Below are 15,081 nucleotides of genomic sequence, written 5' to 3'. Positions count from 1 at the left end.
AGGGTCCCTACCTAAGGGGCCTTCCCTATGAACTTACCCACTAACCTAGTGGGAAGTGGGGCCTACCTGGGGCCTGGGGTGTCTGTGGCCTAGTTCAGCAAAGCATTGCTCTCTGTACACTACCTTCCCCAATCGTTTCCTGGATCCAACTGACAAAACCCTGTCTGCACACAACATTGTATCTTCTTTGCTGCAGGAGAAGCTGCCAGCTCTATTGGCTGTCTGGCTGCCTGTGACCAGGGTGAAAGTGCAGTCCCCAGAGGCTGCTGGGAATTGTAGTTCTTGGTATAGCTCTTTCCTATGGGGACCGCGTGCGCGATCTTTACTGCGCATGTCCGAAGCTGTAATGGCCGCCGCTACTCTTAACTGAGCATGCGCAACTTCCAAGAGCTCTTGCACACATGTAATGGCCACCTCTATGCTTATCCGCTATAACGCGGATCCGCTTATAACGCTTATGAGCGTGGACCCCGAATTAAAAAAAAAATTTTTACGTTTTTTTTGCACACTGCACACACTCACTGCACACTGCATACATTCACAGCACACTGCACACACTCACAGCACATTGCACACTGCACACACACACACACACACACTCACAGCACACACACACACACTAACAGCACACTGCACACACACACACTGACACACTGACACACACACAGCACACTGACAGCATACTGCATACACTCACAGCACACTGCATACACTCACAGCACACTGCACACACTCACAGCACACTGCGCACACTCACAGCACACTGCACACACTCACAGCACATTGCATCCACTCACAGCACACTGCACACACACACACACACACACAAACACAGTCTCACACAGTCAAATATACACACACACAGAGACACACTGTCTCTTTAAGGGAGCTTGCAATCGCAAGACAGAAGCAGAGACAGGGAGAAGAGCTGCAAGATGCCAGTTAAGTGCTGCGTGCTGTTGCCGCTGCCCCACCGGGCCTGGGAACGCTGGGAGAGTTCTCAGCTTTCACCCTCTGGCGGACGCGGTACCACCACATTTTTTTCGCAACCCCGTTTATAACGTGGTGGTCGCGGGTGGTCCCCGAGGACCACGCTATAACGGGGTTAAGCTGTAGTATATATTCTATATATACACTATAGTCTAGCAATATATTCTCACTTAAAGATGATCACTTTAAGATGCATCATTTTAGATGCCAATGCTACCCTGCCAATGCTTTCCCTTAAACTGGTGTTACATTTATACATCTAAGCAGTCACATGATCCCCCCCCCCCCCAATAAATCTGCCTGTTACAAGTTGGACAATTAGCAGCACACAATTAAAAAAAAAAAGAAATAAAAATGTTGCTATTCAAAACATACAAGAGATCAATAATACAGGCAGGGTGGGGTACTTCTTGCAAAACAGGGGGTTGCAGATCAATCAGTGGGTTAAAACAAAACTGTGAAGAGACAATGTCATTAGTTCCATGTCACATCAGCTGAGGTTATAGATCTTGCATGAAGAACAATAAATAGATATACTGTATATACTATAGTCTAACTATATAGTATAACTATATATTCTCACTTTAAGATGAGCCATTTTAGATGCCATGCTAAGCAATATCTATGTTGTATTAATCGGAAATTGCAAGGCTTCCTAAAATAAATCCGTTTTATTTCTAAAGGAAGTGGAATTGTAAAATTGTTAATAAAATAAGTAGTAGAATTCCATAAGCCCTTTGACTAATGATAATAATCTATCTTTTTTGCCTAAATAGTGATATATTTTTAAAAAGCCAAAATAGAACTATGCCGCTTCAAAGTGTTAGAAAGAGTGTGCGTTTGCTTTGGTTTAACTTAAAATAGCGAATCCTATTGGTCATTTCCTTACATTCGCCTCACAAAAAAAATACTGCATTGTATAGCAATGCTGAGCATCACAAATATCATAATAGCCTAAAAGTTCAATCAAGCTAAATAATGGTTCCCAAAAAGGAAGAATCCTCCAAGAATTTGTGTTACAACCACATCTGATAACTAAAAAGGGGGAGGAGGGGGACGTCAGACCTGCTATTAGCATTCATTATCCAATTATATTAATAGGGATTTAAAAATATATCTCATTTAGCTACTATTGTTACTGAGGCCGCGAGGAAGTAGGAGATCATTTCCCCCAACCTAGGACTTACATTAAAAAAACGTTATTTCTCTTTCTTTTTTAAATTGCAGTGCTATGTTACTTAATACAGTTGTATGTCTGCAGTTATATAATAATTGGAGCAGTGCAAATAATAAAGTCATTATTTCCTGCCTCGCTGGAGGCATTCAGCCTTTATACATATAGCTTTGCACGCCAGCTTTCATTGCTCTAAGAAGAGTTATGTAATTGCTGATCTTTGTACTTACTGCTGTGAGCTACAGTATATTTTATTTGATAACTGATTTGTTTTTATGGCAAAAAATGGGTTATTACATGCCATTTTTTGAAGCCTGGTCTCCAAGGTTTAGTTTATGGCTACAATTAGCAATGAACAATTAAACATAGACAATCTTAGCGACCACAACACCCAGACCCACACTATTCTATATTATTATATGTAATAGTCTAATTGAAGCGCTACAGGGAAAGTGACCTCAAATATACAGCACTAAAGAAAGACGCCCCAATGCACATTCAATGTGACAAACCATTTAGTTCATTTTTATATGTTTTTTTCTGCTCATAAGTATGGATCATTTAGTTCATTCCTTTAGGCCAGGCAGGCGTTGGATGTTTAAGCCAAAAGATTGAACTAAATGGTTTGTTATTTTGGCTGTGCATTGGGGCTTCTTGGTTTACTGTTACAATTAGAGTTGAGTATTCAGCAACACACCTGTAGAGGGAGAAAGGGGTTACAGCCCATTTGGCCATCCCCTGACCTCACCAGGGAGACAAGGGGTTAACTGGGCTGAGACCCAGAACTGTGATTCAACCCGTTATAACCTGTAAATGTGTATTTCCCTGTTTCCCCTGTTTTATTGTAACATCTGGTCTGCAGCCAACACACTGGGATCCATCCGGGAGCACAAGGGTTAATAGTGGTATAGTGATTATAGCCCTTTGTGTAATTTTCCCGCCTTTTCAGGCACCATTTTGCAGGTTCCCATAGGCCGCCATTAGGGCTCAATGCTTTTTAATGGTGAATCTTGCTGTGGAGTCCGGTTCCTGAGAAGACCAGCAGATGGCGTCCGAGAGGGAGAGCGGCGGTTTCCCATTGAAAGTCTATGGGCTCATTGACTTCAATGGAGAAACCCTCGAAAGAGCTTTCCAGGAACAAGTTGGCTGCCGTCCAAACCGCTTAACTGCAAAGCGGATACATTTTCAATAGGAGAGCTTTGATCACTTACAAGTCAAGTTCAAAGACAAGTGGCGTGGGAATAAACAGTTCTAGGGCCCCTAGAAATAAAATTCTTTCTGTCCCTAGTTCCTAGACCTCCCCCCACTCGACCACAACCGGGTCCCCGTATCCTGGACCCCCGATAAGGGTCGAACCCTTAAGAGCGGGCCGCGCCATAGATTCCAATGGCGGCGGCAGAAACAGCTCAAGAAAACGGCTAAGTGTCAAATGCTGAATTTTGGTATTCCATAGCTCCGGTTCCAGAGGGTCCAGAGAGTCAGGGTTTGGGGTATCTGTAGCCACTGCTCTGGCATCGCTGCAGAACCATCCTTGACCCTCCTGGACCAACCCGACGGAGTATGGACCCCCTTGAAGGTTTGGGATTTTTCCCATAGACTCCAATGGCGGCCAAACCCCATTGACCGGCTACGGCGGAGAACTCCCATTGACTTCAACGGCGGCATCGCCCCGTTGAAAGTCTATGGCGGGGACTCCCATAGCCGCCAACGGCGGCGGTTTGCCATTGAAAGTCTATGGCGGGGAAGCCCGTTGTTTTCAATGGGGATTTAGTGAAAAACCGTGATTTCATTTCCAGCGGAGATTTGTGTATTAAAATGTAAAACGGTTTTAAGTGTATTTGTGTATCTCCGGTTTCCCAGGTCGTAGCAGGTCGCAAATTGGACCCTAGGGTGTCCCAGTTCCGGCATTGAAAACTGGGAAGTTTGGACCTGCTGGACCCAAAGGAACCGGATATTTTAATATGTTCATGTTTTATCCAACATACTGTATTCCGAGATATGGGTAAAACTCAGAGGAAATTCCTTTGCATACCAGGGTAGCATATGGCCAGAAAGGCGACCCAATGTCTAGGACCTGAGTATGTTTCAAAGTATTTTGTCACCTCCACTGTTTGCATGAGGGTGGAGACTACTCAAACCAGGGCAGTCTTTAAGTGTTCCATTTCACACCTCACAACAAAGGTTCCTGCCAGGTACTCCATTTGGTAGACTAGCTGGCATTCCTGATATAGAGGAGGGGTTATAGAAATGGGACCCCCGAGCTCTACTGCGCATATCCCAACTAGCCGGGGGCATGGGTCAAAAAGTGTTCCCACGTTAACTACTGGCTAGAGGTAATTGAGAACCAATCCACGGTACTCAATGTTAAGGATAGGGCACAAAAGGTTTATAAACTGATGTCCACCCTGTATCCTTTGTCTTCAATTTATCATCTGAATGCTACCTGATTGCGAGAGAATTGCTATGCTTCATACTTCTCATTCCCCAACCCCAAAGTAAGTGTACTTCTTGTTTGTTACTCTATTATTCGTGTGTTCACCTATCCAAAGGAATAAATATATTTTATTATATCTAAGACTCGTCCCAGTTCAGACCCAGTGATAAATATATATCATCTGTTATATATATTTATGTGTGACTTATACAGCCTGCCATAATCTCACCGTGACAACACCATAGACCAGAAAAATGCAAAACAAACTATTCATGTACCACTCAATGACCAGAAGTTAATAAAATACCGAAAGCCTTCTCTGCCAGCAAATTGTTAAAGATGCAATTCTGTCTCCTTGGATAAAAGAAAGAGGTGATCTGGCACACAATCAATGAAGCACTAAAACGTCACCTGCCGGTGCCCACAGGTCCCCAAATGGTATCAGGGTAAAGAGAGTAGTCCAGGCACACGGTCTTATCACAAAGTAGAAAATTTAATCCAGCATAAATCCAACGTTTCGGCTGCACACAGGCAGCCTTTGTCAAGGTGAGAGCACTTCCTGGTAAAACATTTTTATAAATAAATAAATAAAAGAGAAGGAGAGAGTTTGACTGTAGTATTATCTGTCAAAAATCATTGGCTACATTTCAAGTTAAAATGCTTTAAAACGTGGCCGATTACTAGAAAATGTAGAAGTGGCCGGGGGATCACTCTTGGTCATCAACTCTGGATAACACGTTATATATTCTACCGAAGAAGCTATGTGTGCACAGGTTACTACTGCGCAGACTGCCAACTGCTTTGAGGGAACTTCTCTGAAACACTTTTCGTACTGAAAAGTTTGGAGACCACTGGTTTAGACAAAGAACATTACCCTTCGATATTCATGGTGGTCTCTAGAGATGTGTTCAATTTTTGCTAAAGTTAGTAGATCAGATGAAATTTGCCCTTTTTTCTTGAATATCTTCAGAAAGAATCTGAACAGTTGACCCAAAAAATGTTGGGCCTAAACACGTCACATGTCACATGACTGCCATTTTCACTCAATTCTGATTTTAAAAAAAGCACATTTCTGTCTAAAATTTCAAGCAATATGACCGTTCGTTAAAATTTTGCGAAAACGTAACATTTAATTAAACCGGCCAAAAAATATTTGCGAAGCACATTTGAACATCTGTAGAGTTCTCCTTTATAAAAAAATAAAAATATTTGATATAGACTGGATTGCATGGAAGCAGGGTTGCCGCCGATGGGAGACTCAAGACGGGGGGTGGCCGGCGCTAGAAGTTGGGCCGGGTCAGGCGCAACTTTTGTGCTTGGCTGCTGGGCTTCTGATTGCTGCTGGGCCCCAGCTCTTCCCAGCTGCTGCTGCGGCTGTGGCAGGCATGCCTCCCTCGCCATAACTCGGAGTTGTGCTGGGCCTCCCTCCCACTCAGGCCCATCTTTCGCATCCGGGCACAAGACCGGAGTCCTAGCGGAGGCCTTCCAGCCCCAAGGTAAATTGTGGTGTGTATATTTTTGTGAGCCTGAGTATATTGAGCTGTGTGACTGAATTGCAGTGTGTTTTATGGGTAGTTTGGCTTAGAACAAGAAGGAAAGTGTTGTGTGTATACTAGCACTGGTGGGCGAGTTTGGGGAGTGTACAGTGGTTAATTTGTTTTGATTGTGTGGGAGCTGGTAGTCTGTTTCAAACTTTTGTTTCTGCCTGGTTTGAGGGATTGCAGTGGTGGCGGTTTAGTTGATTGCTTACCTAACACACCTTATCAGTGTGTGTCTGTCTTTAAAAGGAGGCTTGCAAAACAAATCATTGAGCCTAATGTTTATTGAGCTGTGTCACTGAATTGCAGTTGTGTTCCAAGTGCAGTGTGGCTTAAGTGTGGCGTTACAACAAGAAGGAGTAGAAACAAGGAAGGTGTGAAACAAGGTATATTGAAATACACTAAATTGTTAGCACTTTATACTCCATAGTGCAAAAATGAGCAGGATTGAGAATGCCACACAATGCACATCTTGCCACATGTATGTGCACTTGGAGCAGCTGTTCCAGGGCGCATACCTCTGTTGGAAGTGTGAGAAGGTGGTCTCTTTACAGTCTCTAATTGCTGATTTGAAGAGGAAACTTGCAACAGTAAGGGACATTGACAATCTTGAAAGGAGTTTAGTGCTCACTGAGCAGGCCCTGTCTGGGACCAGTGGTGCAGAGGGTGGCGCTGTGAGTGAGGACCAGGAACAAGTAGGTAGCTGGGTAACAGTTAGAAGGGGAAGCAGAGGGAAGAGGCAGGCCAGTACTGAGCTGACCCATTGTCATAGATTTGCCAGACTGAGTGAAAATATTTGGGATGGCAGGAATGGTACGGCTGGGGGAGAATGATTCCTCTAGCACCCAGGGGAATAGTACCTCCAGCACATAGGGGACTCAGGATACCCAAAAACATATAAAAAGAAAAACAGAGCTACTCATACTTCCTCCCAAACCTGGCCCAACTACCTCCTTCCACATTACTGCTGGAAGCCCTAGCAGTATCACAAGCACGCTGCCTAGGGGTCACATTTGACTCCTCTCTCACATTCAAAATGTAGCTAAAACCTGTCGTTTTTTTCCTCCGCAATATTACAAAGATACGCCGTTTCCCTCTGTTGCTCTACTGCTAAAACTGTTACACTGGCCCTCATTCTCTCCCGTCTCGCGTACTGTAACCTCCTGCTGTCCGGTTTTCCTGCCTCTCACCAGTCTACCCTACATTCTATCCTAAAGGCTGCTGCCAGGGGGAGGGACTTAATAGTCTGAAGTGTCAGCAGACTATTTGAAAACTGCACTTTCTGTTGCTTTCTTTAATGATTCACACCTTTTTGGTTAGTTCAGGAAATTTCTGGGAACTGGAAATGCCTGCTTCTGTATATAGATTTAGCCATGTTCCCCTAATTCTGCACACACAATTTTGCAGTGCAGCAGTCACAATCATTAAATATATATATATATCTCTTTCTAGCATAAAGTTAAAAAAGAAAAGTGGGATTTAAAGAAGGCTCCCTCATATTTATAAATCTTCCCATTACCATTATGCCAGAGAGAGGTGTGTCTCTTACCTTCTCTGGAGCGGCCCTCCTCTTGCAACATCACGTTTTCATGGCGACCAAACGTCAAATGATGATCCAAAGTCAAATGGCGCTGCAACCTCACGGCCCGGCGACGCTGCAGGAGGAGGGTTGCCTCATGAAAAGACCCCCAAAACCTTAGTGCATAGAAGCATCAAAGGGTCTTAATCTAGCCCTGGTGATTGGGAGATTTAATTTAGTTAACTAATCAAGCTTCAGTTTAGGTAGCTGACACCATTTTAACAAGGAATGCCGGTTTGATTGCGTCACTGTAGAGGTCTTAACTTTCTTTTCCGAAATCCTGGAAATTAAATTCTTAAATTATCTTCGGGTCATTCTTGAGTCAAATATCGTGTACGGTATGTTACTGATAGACTGGATATTTTTAAGTTTTCTTGCCAACATGCCATGGCCTTTATTGCCCTTTTTGTCATATTTCTGGGACGTTGAGATCATGGCCTTCCTGGCCGTGTCGGACAGAGAAGGATTTAGTTCACCATGTACCTTAATCATTTGACCCAGAAGGCCAACCTCTCCCCAAAACGATCAAGGCGCTAGTTCAGAGAAAAAAATGGAACGATGCTCCTTTATACTTTGACTCATTGAGTTATAATGAAGCAATTTGCACCAGTTTTTCCACGTACCTCAGTTTCCAACACTTGGTACATTTCCCCCGTGGTATGTTCTGGCAAATTCTGTGGCTTTGAACAGTGTTTTTCTAATTTCCAATAGTTCAATGGTAAAATACTGAAACAGCTTTGTTCCCGTTTTTATTTACCTCATCACAGCTGGGGGGGGGGGCACGCTATGGTTTGTAAGGCTAAACTAACCATATTTCCAGTATGATTTCTTAAGCATTCTTTTGAGGCAGGGGGTCAAATGCAGTTTTGGTTAGGTAAGCGCTACTCTGTAGCATTCAGAACTTTGGAGAACAAATGTATACAGCCAGCAGTCTATTTAGAAGGCATTCCCTTGAAAGGTTCAACAATGTCTCCCTTTAATTCTGCATTGCATAGCTTTGGTCATGAGATAGTCACGGGCAGAATCTTGCTGATGCTAATCCTAACAGCTAATTGATGAATATGAGCTTTATTGCTTTGTGGGGGTTTATATGTGTGAATACTTACAAACGAAACCAATTAAATGTCCCTCGGAGAAAAAGCATTAAATAATTAACTTAAACTGGATGTTATGTGTGCATAATGTTATGTATTGTGCATCCCTTCAGATTTGTGAGATTTACAACTAATGTACTAATAACCCCTAATTTAACTTTAATGTATAACTTGGTTCATTACAAGGAGCCTACAAAAAATGAATGTAGAAGTATACAGGTATCACACTTTATTTTTGCTTTTCTTTGTGTTATATATGAGGAATAAAACAAAGAACAAAAAAGCCCAATGCCACTTCCAATATGACAAAAATACACAGTAAAATACTTATATATTCTCTTGAAAAAGGGTCATTTAGTTTAACCCTTTGGCCAAAGCGTCGTAAGCCTGTGAGCCACATCAAGGCAGAACCTGCTCACAGGTCCTAACACTACCAGATAAAATACTAATACACCTATACTAGGATTACAATTCTCATTTACCTCTATTAGGAGGGAGAAGGACAAACATTGGATCCATATCCAGTAAAATGAAAGACACCTGCTAAATAGGGCAGTGGGGAGGGGTGAGTTTGACACCTGGGAGGGAGGGGCCACTAACCTCCAACAGCTGAGACCAGCTTACAATAAGTTAAGCAACACACAGAACCCCAAGAAGGGGGGTTCTGTGTGTTGTTATATATGAGGGCAATTTATTTTCTTCATCATTAGACAGAAAGGCTTAAGCCAGGGGTGTTAAACTAATTTCATATGTACATTCGGAGCATACGTACCATACATGTACAAAATAAGCATATAAAACACAGTATTGCAGCGGTATGCTAGATGGCAGCAGTAAGCTCACTCTTCCCCTCTCTTTCTCCCTCTCACCTCCTCACCTTCTCTCTATTTCCCTCCCCACCTCCCACTCTTATCCCCTCTCGACTCTCTTAATACCTTCCCCACTTAATATCCCCCCTCACATTTAATATCCCTGCACACTTAATATACCCCACACACACTTAATATTTACTCCCTCACACTCCTAATACCCCCGCCCCCCCCCCCCCCCCCACAACACACTCTTAATACCCTCCTCACATTTTATATACCCCCATTCACACTCTTACCGGGTGAGGCAGCACAAGTGGAGAGCTGGTCTGGGGGAGGAGCCTGTGCAGGTGTGGGGGAAGAGCCTGTGCGGGTGTGGGGTCTGTGCGGGTGTGGGTAGGGTTGCCAGGCGTCCCATATATACGCGATTGCCACTTATTTCGTTGCCTTGTCCCGTTGTCCCAGAAAGGTCTGTCGATACGCATAATTTTCCTATATTTTAGGGTGGGGCAGCATCCTTTGCTGCCTCTTCCATTTTGCTCCCTCACCTGACTGCAGCAGGATCCCACAGAAAGGCTAACCGAGCACTGCCATTGGCTCGGCAAGCCTCGCGAGAGTTCCTTCTGCAGTCAAGTGCGGTAGCAGCGTAGAAGAAGTAGCACAGGCCCTTCCCCCACACCAGGTTTCCCCTCATATCCTGGTACCTGGTCTGCGGGCCGTGTGTTTAACATCCCTGGCTTAGGCCATTTCATACTTGGGGGTCATTTTCTATTGTCTTTAGTGGCTGTAAAAGTCGCCCGTTTCACAAATTCCTTCAGAAATTCAGCCAAAGACAAAGTTCCAGGAACTTATTTTTGTTGAGCAGCACAAATATTACCACGTTGATTTTTTTTTTTTTTTTTTACTTTTTTGTCTATCCAAGCATCTTTGCTTGAGTGAGTTTTGCCGAGTTGTAGCGAAACCCACCAAAGTTGCTAAATATGGCAAATCATATGTATTTTCCTTTGGAGAAATTTGTGTTGGACGGATTTGGGCAATTGTGGACACAGGTAACCACTTTTGCGCTGGCAGCAGATGTCCATATCCACTGTACTCACAAACTTGGGCAGAGTTTTCACCTCTCTACTTATCTCAATATGTGCATTGTTTCACTGTTCCAGAACTCCTCATATTGGCCTGGAATCATCAACATTTGTTAGGCCATAAATGCGGTATTTGCTGCACCAAAAAGGCATTATTTATTGTGCAAGTCATCAGAGTTGTACTGCAAAAAATAACAAGGTGTCTGATAAAAATAACGGGAGCGAATTTTTAACTAAATATTGCACATTTTTCGTACCAGTAATCAACTCCCGGTATTTATTGGAAGCAGCCTACTGCTGGCATTAGCCCTAGCTTTCCTATGTATATAACAGCCAATATATTGGCCTTTATATACATAGACAAGATAACCTAAACCAACATGGCTTAGGTGATAACATAATACCCACAACACATTTAAATACATATTAACCCCCTTTGTAGCTAGCCATAGGTTTCCATGACAAGCTGACCACTATCGGCTATAAAGAGTTAAATAGTAACCTGAAACCCCCCCCCCCTACAGTACCTACCCCCCTTGCCTACCTTAGTGCCTAGTAAAGCCATGCAATTGTCACGGATGCTCACTACAGCCTGGACTAGACCGCGGGGCTGAGGTGGGGATGTGTATAACCGCCTCCCTACAACCACAGGGCCAGGTCCGGATAGCAGAGTCAAGGAGGTATAGCCGGGTCAGGGTAGAAGAGTGTAGGTAGGTTGTGGTATTTGCCGTGGTCCGGGATTGGAGAGAGGAGAATAGTCGTAGTCCGTAAGCGGAGGAGAGAGCGGGAATCCAAATACTAGCCGAAGTCCAGGAGAAGAGAAGAGGCAGGTCCAGGTACAGACAGGGGTCACAACGGTAAAACGGCAAGGTCAGGATACAAGCAAGAACTCAGGCTGCAGTGAGCACGGTGCATAAATGAAGGTTTATGCTCAGCAACAAGCAGAGGGCTGAATGGGTATAAGTAGGGAGCGGAGGAGAGGGTAAGATGTAGGAGGAGAGCTGATAGGAGGACGTTACCTGAGGTGCAGATGTAGCCCAGCTGAGAGTCATACATGAATTGCAGGCAGAGCGGCGTGCTGCGTGTTTGAACGGACTGCCTGTTGTAGTGAGATACGCGCGCTGCCGGGAGCCCTGCGCGTCCCCTGATGATTGGCGTGACGTGCCGGGGAGAGGTGGAGCAGGCGCGACCCAGGTGGTCCGGTTACGCTGCCTATTGCGGCTGCACGTCTTCGGACTGCTGGCGTGACGCGCCAACGTGCTTTTGTCTTACCTCACTTAGCTCTCCTCTTTTTTGCCTTTTGTCCCCCAGTTATAATCAGTATACAGCCTTTTTTCTGTTTTTTTTTTTGGCAAACTTGCCCTTTTTATTTGGCTTTTGATAGTATGTGGATTTGCATGTTGTGTCTTCTGTCTCATAGTTTTTTGCATTCAGTGTTGTTTGCGTCTGTATCCATCTGAGTGACATTTATATGTGGATATTGCGGATACTGCATTTTGGATTAAAAATCTGTACCGTTTAGTGCTTTCTCTCATTATTGCACTTCTTTCATTATTTGTTATAGTCTTTAGGAACAGGGATTCCTTTTTATTCTCGTGCACCTACTTCTGGTTTTGTAATATTATTCTCGATTATTAATCTTGTTTGTGTGGTGCTGTCTGTCATTTAATTATTTTATTTATGACATGTTTTACCAGGAAGTAATTGTATATTTGTCATTGTATACAGTATAACTTTCTTGATAAGGTTTCAGCTCTGTTCCAACTGAATGAAGCTGACATTTTACAAGGCATGGGTAACAGGCTACTTCACAGCATATTAAATAGGAAATATAGTGTCAATGAAAAATTATAATCTTGATACATAGCCCTAATATTTTTTTCCAGGACCAAAATACCTCGGTTTTTTTCTACATCTCTTTTTTATTTAATTTATTTGTTTACGGTAAATCCTCAAATGTTAGGTGACCGAGTACTTTCTTCTTGGTATAATTTAAGTTACTATTATTGTTTAGGTTTTAGAACTTAAAAAATAAAACATAACATTTTAGCCTCTTCAACAGTGGTCATCGTCCCAGCACTGCGAGGGTTAAGGGATTGTTACACAACTTTGCCTTGTGATGAACTCATAAACCTTTTCAGATTTAGTGAAACTTCACGCATCTTGAACATGCTAGAAACCTGTGACATATCGCTGCCTAAGCATTATTCTCAACTCGTACTGTCAAGTTTTGACCTCTGGACGTTGTAATTCTTCAAGGCAAGGTCACTTTTTTTGTCTTCAAATGTTTATCTACATATTTCAAGAAGGTATTCAAACGTATAACTAAATCTATACTAGATTTCTGATTCGAGTATATATCCTGATATACAGTTGAGATTCTACTTAACATTTCAGCCAAATGTAAATAACTACTGAACATTTTATACCATAAAACAGAATCCTAAAGCTTGGTTATTTACACATTAAACCCCAGAGTTTTCAACTTTTTCCTGTAAAATAGGGTGAACCACTTCCGTGATGGCACGGGCACGCCCTTATTATGCCTCCTCGGTGCGCAATCCTACAGGCCAGGGATCGTTTCTCGTACAGGTGTGCGTCACCATGCGCTCCGTTGCGCACGCCTGTACTATATGTATGTATTTCTTTATATAGCGCCATTACTGTACATAGTGCTTCATAGCAGTAATATGTGACAATCATATACATAATAATTAATACATAAACGGGAGAAGTGCTTCATACATAAAAGTAACATTTAGGAAAAGGAGTCCCTGCCCCGAAGAGTTTACAATCTAATTTGTTGGTAGGGAGAACCTACAGAGACAGTAGGAGGGCGTTCTGGTAAGTGCGTCTGCAAGGAGCCAAGGTTAATGTATGAGGTGTTAATTATAAGCCATGGAGCTACTCATGCTTCCTTAAGCAAGTGTGTTTTAAGGTGGGTCTTAAAGGTGGATAGAGAGGGTGCTAGTTTGATATTGAGGGGAAGGGCATTCCAGAGGTGTAGCCTTAGGCCGCGTCCAAGCTGAGAGCGAGCGCGCTGACGCTCGACCGCCGTGACGTCAGGCGCTCATGTTGCCCGGGCAATTCCTGGCCAGCTAGTTGCGTGGGGGTCGTGCCTGTAACGTCACGTGTGGTTCGCCCTCATTGGCTGTACCGCGAATGTGAACAGAGCAAGAGCGACAATTACAAAAAAAAATTGTCTCTGCGAGCATTGCGCCTCCCCACGCTCACGCGCCCAGCATGGACCCGTCAATTTACTTTCATTGTTTTGATCGCGCGCAAGCTCTCCGCCTGGACGTGGCAGTAGGCTTTTGAAGCGATTGCAAGCTTCTGAAAATGACAGTCACTTAACAGAAATCTTATTTAATGCTGCTTTATAGTGGGCGCACGCACGCCTGTCGCTAGAGCGATTTCTGCTCTTTGGGTTTGCATGACGGGGAGGCGTGGCCTTGACATCACGCGAGTGGTTCAGCCAATGACCGCGCACTTGCCCCTGCCGTCACGCAGCAAAGATATCGGTCGCGTGCTCTATGGCCAGCCTCATAAACAAGAGGTTTGTTGTTCGCACCGCACGTGCCGTCGGTGCCACTATAAATGCGGCCTTAGATGTGCATGTAGAAATGCTTAGTGCTCCAACATTGGAATGATTAGTTTATTCATTAGAGACTTCCCGCTTTAACATTGTGTTTTGAACAAAGGGAAATATATCTTCTTAGCAGATGTAAGTTTACTGCATTAGGAAATTCTGAATAGTTATATCCCAGTTTTGCACAAGTTTGACAACTTTCTTTTCTCTGTGTATTGGCAGTAATGTGGCCTATTCAATAAACTCCCATTGTATAAATGAAAAATGGCTGTAACTGGTGCATTTTGATACGATAAAAATCTGATGTTTTTGTATATTCACTAGGATTTAACAATGCATTAAAATCGCACACTTTGAAATATTTGCACGCACTTTTCACATAGTTTCCTGCCGGCATCGCAGCTACCTATCAGAGATCTCAATGGCCTTAGAAAGGTGAAATACGGTTTTTGCTAGAGGGAGAGAGCGAGACCAAGTTAGGAATACCTACAGCTAGATATCCATTTATTACACACATACCTCCAAATAAATTAACCTATACTTTATTTTTTATTTATTTATAAAAAATGTTTACCAGGAAGTAATACATTGAGTTACCTCTCATTTTCAAGTATGTCCTGGGCACAGAGTTATGATGAGAATACATAGTTACATTAAATGAACTGTTATACAATATAATGAAAGACATTTAATGGACAGTTAGAGATCATGTATGTTATGGGCGTATGCAATAGAGACAAGATTAATCTGTTAGACAGCGAACGTCTTGAAAGATCTTAGCCTGGTGGCAGC

Source organism: Ascaphus truei, chromosome 4 (genome assembly GCF_040206685.1).
Source record: "Ascaphus truei isolate aAscTru1 chromosome 4, aAscTru1.hap1, whole genome shotgun sequence".
Classification (NCBI taxonomy): Eukaryota; Metazoa; Chordata; class Amphibia; order Anura; family Ascaphidae; genus Ascaphus; species Ascaphus truei.
This window is presented reverse-complemented; position numbering follows the sequence as displayed.